The sequence below is a fragment of the Tympanuchus pallidicinctus genome, unplaced genomic scaffold (assembly GCF_026119805.1).
Source record: "Tympanuchus pallidicinctus isolate F22 unplaced genomic scaffold, pur_lepc_1.0 scaffold1, whole genome shotgun sequence".
NCBI classification, from domain to species: domain Eukaryota; kingdom Metazoa; phylum Chordata; class Aves; order Galliformes; family Phasianidae; genus Tympanuchus; species Tympanuchus pallidicinctus.
In genome coordinates, this window is record NW_026294618.1 from 56,595,567 (window position 1) to 56,603,514 (window position 7,948).

Consider the following 7,948-nt stretch of genomic DNA (forward strand, 5'->3'; position numbering starts at 1 on the left):
GATTCTCTGTATTTGAACTATTCTAGCTGGAAGTACTTAGCTGAGAGATTCACAGAAAGAACACATAGCATGGGGTGTGTGACCTATGAAGTCAGACATTAAAGGTTCCTGTTTGGATATTTTTCAATGCTGTTTCAGTTGTATCTGAGGCACTGCTAACTGTGACACTGCACAGCAATCATTTTGTTTCTTCATAGTAGCTAGACAGATTTATCAATTTCTTTTTACCTTGTTCTTTATGGTTTTTTGTTTTGTTTTGTTTTGTTTTGTTTTGGGTTTTGTTTTTAATTTTTTTTGGTTGTTGTTTAAAAAGGAAAGAAGAAAGAAAATTCAGTGTTGGAATCTGAATGACAAATTCAATCTCCATTTACAACCAGTGTTCTGGGAGGAGGTTCACACTACAGAAATATCTGAGTTTGGGGTTCAGTAATGAGTTATCTGGCAAGTGAAGAACATTTGCTACCAGCAACACCCTCTCCCCTAAAATTTTCCCCCTCCTTTTCTTCTCTTCTCTTTTTTTTTTTTTTTTTCCCCTTGTTTTTATATCAAGTAAAAGCTGTTCAACAGAGTGGAACTGAGGGTCAAAGTTTAAACACAGTTTGTTGTACCACCTGGTTTTGATCTAGAGGTGGAGCATGTGACTGGCAACACTCACTGTCTCAGCAGGGAAACCTGGTAAGGGGGGACGGAGAAACATTTCTCAAATCATGAAAGGTATGAGATTGAAAGCCTTGGAAAAGCAAGTCTCCTGTTTTACTCACAAACAGGAAGGAAGGCAGGACAATCATAATACAGTCTTCTTCCACAATGCTTTGCCTATTTGTTTCTGGACAGCTTTAGTTGAACTGTCTGAAGGGGGTGAGGAGATCACTTTTTCTTTCAACTGATTCAGTCTTTGTACCACTGCTATGACTCCTCACCAGGGTGCCAATTGTGGTTACCTTCTTTTCTTGGGTAGTTGCCACCTGTCCATTAGAAACTGGCCAGGCACCAGGAATCCACTTCACATTGGCTGTAGATTAGAAGTCAAAGCCTCAAATAAACATTTTAGACACCGGATCTAGATTTCAAGCAGCAATTTAGATTTGATTGGCAACGTATTTCTTCCTCCATTACTTATTTATGCAGTTACTTTATATTTGAGCTAGATGTATTTGAATAGTCTATGTCATGAACTTTTTCTAAATAGGTTTATTTATTTATCCAGTGCAAACTAAAGTTCTGCACTGGATTAGAACATGTTTTGTTGCAGGTTGTATGCCTGTCTTCCTCAGCTGACAGAAGACACTTGACTCTGGTCCTGTGACTGGCTTAAGGGCATCCTGTAGCATAAAAGTCTGCAAACACAGCCTGATCCAAGGAAATTAAAGGTCCTGAAAAACCATTCTATCCATTCATTCATTCATTCAATCTTTCATTCACTTATTTATTTATTAAAAAGATAAAATATTTGCTACATTGTTTCAGAATCTAGCTGGCGATTTAGAGACCTGTCAAAATTGCATTGCTCTATCCACTATGTGGAAATTTATTTTTCTTTTCTAATGAGTGGATATCCAAAGTTGTTGCTACAGTTCTTAGTTTTAAAGGTTATAAACCTGCAATCTGTTTTTTTTTTTTTATTTTATTTTTTTCTCCGTTATAGTATAATCTTTGTGTAATATTTCAAGGTTTTTTTCTTTCGTTTGTTTGTTTGTTTTTTAACAGCCTTCTTAATCACAACCAAGTTATCCTAAGCAAGAAATAATATCTTGTTTGCTACTCTAAAAGTGTCCACTTGGTCAGCCCACCAATCAAGGCCTCAGCACTGATATTGATTTTATTTTTGATATTTTTTAGGAAAAAAAATGATAGCATAGCATTCATCCCAAGGGAAAGATGTAACCACTCTTAAGACTGAACAAAATGTTTTATTTTTCCTTCATTCAAATTATGCTTTACTCATGTTTTTATTGGAAATCTGATCCCTATAATTTAAGGAAGAAAATTTTTACTGCAGTGATAGCAACCAGTTAGCTAGAAAGAAAAAATGTTAAAGACAGTCATTTCAATTAGATGCTGTATCAGCTTTCAAAACTATGTACTTCCTTAGTTCACTCATCATACATGATCAAATGTAATGTTTTGTCAGTTTTTAGACACTTTGCCATTAGAGTTACATCTTTTATGCATCCTACTAAGGATCTGCTGAAGGACAGATTGTACAAATAAACAGTTGGAATGTTTTTTAAGAGCAATTGTTTACTGACTGAAATACAAAAACTTCCTCACGCTTGGAGATCAAATTATTGCTTAAGAGAAAGCAAGCTATGTGAGTCATGACTCATAAGACAAATCAGACTGTATCTTTTGATGTGAAGAGTTGCATAATGTTTTGTCTTTAATAGAGAGAGCAGTAGCTGATGTTTTACTTAACAATAGTTCTGCTAAGTACAGAAATTATATAGCCATCTAAGTAATCCCTCTAGATCTCTGAAGAAGACTATTGGTAATATTCAGGTATTAAAGATAGACTTATTACTATATTATTAAGTAGCATGAGGTTTAATATTAACTCCAGTACTGTATTCCTGGAAGGTTTTTTTGTTGTTGTTTTTTTGCATGTTTGTTTTTGCTGCTCATTTTGGGTCAATGGATAGCAAACATGGAACATCCATGCAAATGGGGAGGAAAATTTGGTGGATACCTTTCCCTACACAATATGAAACCAGGCTAGAAAGGGCAGGAAAGAAAAGAGAGGAGAGGAGAGGAGAGGAGAGGAGAGGAGAGGAGAGGAGAGGAGAGGAGAGGAGAGGAGAGGAGAGGAGAGGAGAGGAGAGGAGAGGAGAGGAGAGGAGAGGAGAGGAGAGGAGAGGAGAGGAGAGGGGAGGGGAGGGGAGGAGAGGAGAGGAGAGGAGAGGGGAGGCTTGTGAAAATCTTCACCAGTGGAGATGCCCACACCCACTATTTGTTCTGTATAAGTGTTCAGCAAGTGTCTATGAATGTCACTGTGTCATCTTTTTCTGCATGGAAGAATTCAATGACAGACCTTTACTTCATATGCACTTCCATGTCAGTCTATATTCTGTCAGGTTGCCCCTCTGCTTCTTTTTCACATGGCAATAAAATGTAATGAAATATTGATGTAAAGGTTCAACATCTACTGCCATGCCACTACCATCTGCCTCAGATATCATGGACCAACATAAAAAAATAGGAGGCATTACTTATGGATCAGCTCTCACAGATAAACTACACCGCAGCATAGGAAAAGAAGAAAGAGATTTATAACTTCTATAAAAATTGTTGGACAAGGAACTGAAAAATCCATATGTCGCTGTTTCCCTTCCTACTTTTACTGTTCTTTTCATATTTCTTCTTAATTAATTTTATGATCTGAATTACGACATCTCAGTTCAATTTGGGATGCTGAAATGTATTTAAATACAGGGTTAATGGATAGTATGACTTTATTTCAGATCACTGAATCTTCCCTGTGGTAGCTGGGATAACCTGGACTAAAAGCAATTACAGTATTTGTGGAGTCACACAGCTATGAAGGTATCTGTGCTTCTTTCTACACTCCTGAGCAAGACATGAAGTTCAGAGAGATGTTAGATATGCATGAAACAGCATCTGAAAAATTCACATGAACAGTGATCTGCAGATTTCCATTTCAAGTAGAAATCTTCTACTTTTGTGACACTGCAAGGAACACAACTAGACAATCATGTTACCTTCAGACAGTTAGCCTTATGTGGTAGCTGAATATACTACAGGGTAAATGCTATAGATTTTCCATGAAATGAGTTCCCAAAAATCACTTATTGAGAACTTTTTATCTTTTGGAGTGTCTCTGCTAAACCATTTGATATTTGACTTACTACATTACTATAAAATCTCTAATGTTTCTTTTATTGATTTGTTATAAAGAAGTCCCTGTAGAGTGGCTATAATCTCTGGAGGAGTACTGATCACTAACATAAAACCAACACATCAAACTCTGATATCTATAAAGTCAAAGTTTTGTGTCAATACAAATGATTATAATGGCCCGTCTGTGGTCAGCAATTCAGGTATGCAAATGTGCATACCCTCTTATGTGATGTCTAAGGTAAAATACCAAGAATCCCTTCCTAATTAATTCCTCACTACATATAAGATGTTTCTTGAAAAACATACTTTGATTCTTATTTTTGATCTCATCTGTTTTTCTTTATAAGTCATGATTAAACATTGGTTAGATTTCTTCTCAATCTCTGTAGAAACATTAATGACAGTGGTCTGTTTAAACAGTGTAGGCTAAGTTCTGTAACACTTGCTGAAATATTGGCAGAAACCTGGTCAGATTACTAATTACTAGCTTCGTTTATTTGTTAATTTATTTTGATCATGTGGCAATTACTTTACAAACTAGTTTGTCCTCTTGCAGAAGAAGCTCAGTCATTCAAGAGTTCAACTCCTATTAAAATCTGAATTTTGTTCTCTCCTCCATTTTCTTAGCTAGCTTTGAGATTTACTCATGAGAGATTTGGCTAAACTGAACCATCTCTCTAAACAGCATAGTGCTGGAGAAAGTGATGAGCCACTATGGGTAAACACGTTTTTCCTGTCTCAGTGATTTCTCATGAGCTGAAGGCTGACTTTATATGTATTGGCAGATGATCTAGGATGGAATTCATAGCCATGCAGGAGCAACAGAGTCTCAGAAAACTGGAGCAGATTCAAACATAGAGGAGTGCAGATCTGTGATAGGGTAGTACCGCTTGAAAGAGAGATGATTTCCTCCATCCAGCTCTTCCTGGGCAGAGAGGAATGTTTTAATCTGTGTTTTATAGTCCATCATATAAGCTATAACTAGTGAGTTTATGTAGAGTTACACAGAATGTGCTGTTACCAATAGTCTCTTTTTCTTCACAAACAATAGTAATTATATTAGGCTGAGCTTTTTTTTTAGAAAGAAATCTTTATGAATAAAGAGCTCCTATCTTGTCCCACCTCACTGCCCTCATCCTTATCTTCAGCATGATTAAACATATATTCTGAGATTGCTCCATATTTACTGCTATTAAGGCCACACGAAAAATTATACACCTCAGTCAGAGGATAAGAGTGACAAGGCAAGAATAGTTAGATTTTTGTGATTATAAGTAACTTTGGCTATTGGTATATATAAAAATATGTAGGGACAATGTCAGAGAGGGACAATACCAGCAGAATACAAAGGAAACTGATGAAATGTCTGAGGTTGTTTCAAATTTGTTGGTACTGTGGAGGACTATGTGTCGTCTGTATTAGGATGTACATGAGAACCCTGTGACAATGAACATCTCGTATAGCCCAAGGCAAGGAGCATCTGAACTTACCTAGACCACACATCAGTACTGGGCAAGTTTCAAAGAAATTACAAATCCCAGGTTTTCATCAGATTCAGATAAAATGGATCTGGTTAAAGAAAAAACTCATTTAAGGTATCAGATAAAAGCATAGTGGTTTTTGAAATAAAGTTATAATTTGTGTGACTATGTCTTCCCTTTTCCCCTTTCCCAGTGCTTGTCAACAGGGAGCAAATAGAAGTGCCTTTGGATCTTTCCAGCTTACAAGTACAACTTGTGTGGGCAATCAAAAGCAAAAAAAAAAAGAAAAAAATTGAAGATAATATTAGTTAAAACCTCCAATTATTTCCAAATATGTGCTTTTGGTAGTGTGAGCAGTTGGAATTTCTAGCAATATAAACCAATATATTACTGAAAATCATGTCTAAACATCAAACTTTTTTTTTTTTTTTTTAAAGCAAGAACACAGAAAAACCCCACGAACAATTTAAAATTATCCTTGCAAGCTATTCAGTAACCAGTTATTTGAACTGCAGGGCTTTTATGAATAAAATTGTAAAGTAAACCTACAATGTAAATACCTAATCCAAAATGCCATAGCTTTCCAGCTATAGAGTCCAAAACAAATTATCTGCATGCTGTGTCTGAATTCTGAGGTGGACCGAGAACTAGTTTACACCTGGGTCAGAAGGTGAAGCTTTGAATTGGCTCACAAAATGAGACCAGCTTGGCTGTCCTTCCCTGTTTGTAGAGCTTTAGATTTTTCTTGGCACATAAATCCTTTTGTTTCCTGGCATAACCTTGAAAATATTTTCAAGCATTTTGAACTGTGCCTGCAAGTTTCTAAGGACCCATCTACTTGGGATGTGCACAGATAGACCTCTGCTCTAAGGGGGTGGGATATGAGCCTGTGCTGCTGTGTATGAATGTTAATTTGTGCCCAAGATGCAAGAGGTGTTGAGCAAAGAACCCCTCAGTTATGGTAACACATCTTCAGAAAAAGGAGCTGTATATTCCTGTCTGCTCTTGAATGTGGTCAAAAACTGCTCTAGACTGTCTGCTTCCATGCTGACATGATCCATGTAGGCTGTCCTATTTCTGTACCTTGGCAGGACATCTTTCTACGGCCATTTTCAGTCAGTTTAGAGAGTATAATCTAGAGTTCTTCAGCAATGTCAGTCATCAGTTCTCTTTAAGCTTTTAGCAATTTCATGAAAGATGCATCAGCTAAGATTCTATTTCAGAATTTACTGGAATAAACTAATCATTCTTATTTACAATCTGTTTAATTTAAATTTAATACTTGAGAAATCCCAAATCTCTTATCATCACCTGAAGTTCTAGATTCACCCTACAGACTCTAAACTACCATTTTAAAAAGTCAAAATGATATTTATCTTAAGCCACATCTCCAGGAAGATTTTTACAGAGAATTTAAAGAAATTGTCATATGAATCATCTTGTATTTAATAAATCTCCAAAAATATCCTCCTTAACCTATTTTCACCATTCATTTAATCTGTTACATCTGTAAGAAACACCTCTCCACCTGAATGAAAAAAAGATTAATTTTATATCAGAATAATAACAAGAAAGATTTTTGATGGAGTCCATCAGATGTCCAAAAATGTTATGAGCCTGTGACCTTTGATACGCAGGAGAGAATGAGTGAGAGGGAACAAAAGAAATGTAAGAAATTTCTTCAAGACAGCATGTAGTTCCTCTGCTAACAATATGAAATGACAAAAAAAGATCATTCTAAAAAAAAAAGGAAAGATTTGTCTCCTTGAAGCTAATATGCAGTAAGAATAACAATGCACAGCTACTCTGCCCTCTCCAACTTAGTATCGGGTGTAACAAAAAATCTCTTCCGTTCAGACCTCAAGAAAATAAAAAAGAAAAGACATAAGTATAATACATCCAAGTATGCTACTCAACAAGACCTATTAAAATATACCCATGAAAATAGTTTTCTTTTGAGGTTTTTTGTTTCTTATTTTGAAATGTCTTGCATATTAACTTTTTGAAAGATAATATTTATTTCATTTCATATTTATTCATTCTTTACAGAAGGATGTTTTTCTAATGGAGTCATAAAATGCTTTATAAATAGCTAAAATCAAAGCCAAAACTTTATTAGAAAAGACAATTAGTATAAAAATATGTTCTCAAATTGTGCTGGGAAAGGTTAGATAGGATATTAGGAAAAATTCATTAACAGAGAGAGTGCTCAAGCATGAGAAGATGTGGGAGTCTGTATTCAGGAGATATTTAAGGGACTAGTGGACATGGCAGAAGGGGGCATGCTTTAATGAAAGAACTCTGTAGGTTAGGTTGGACTTGCTGATCTTAAAGGACAACAAGACCATGTCAGTGTTGGGGTTAAGAATTTTGCCAACTGATTCTCATTTGGCATCTAACAGCAAAAAGCCTTCTGTTGAATAACTAGCATAGATGTTCTTAGTGAGATTGAGGGCTATGAGAGTAAACAGTTCTGACACACAGGTCATTGACTTTGTCTATTCCATTTTATAGGAAGTCTTCTTCATCTGTTGCAATTTGACCTTGTTACAAATGAGAACAGTGTGTGAAGTTATGATATTTGTTAACAGAAACTGATGTTTATCTTTTGT

The 7,948-nt window shown here is 35.7% G+C and overlaps 1 long non-coding RNA gene across 1 annotated transcript; it reads left to right on the forward strand.

Annotated features, from left to right (window-relative positions):
- Nucleotides 1–622: 622 nt before the first annotated feature.
- LOC128076855 (uncharacterized) lies at nt 623–4,125 on the forward strand. Its single transcript, XR_008204690.1, has 3 exons — nt 623–714; nt 1,253–1,370; nt 3,459–4,125. It is a non-coding gene; the product is annotated as an uncharacterized LOC128076855 (long non-coding RNA).
- Nucleotides 4,126–7,948: the final 3,823 nt, after the last annotated feature.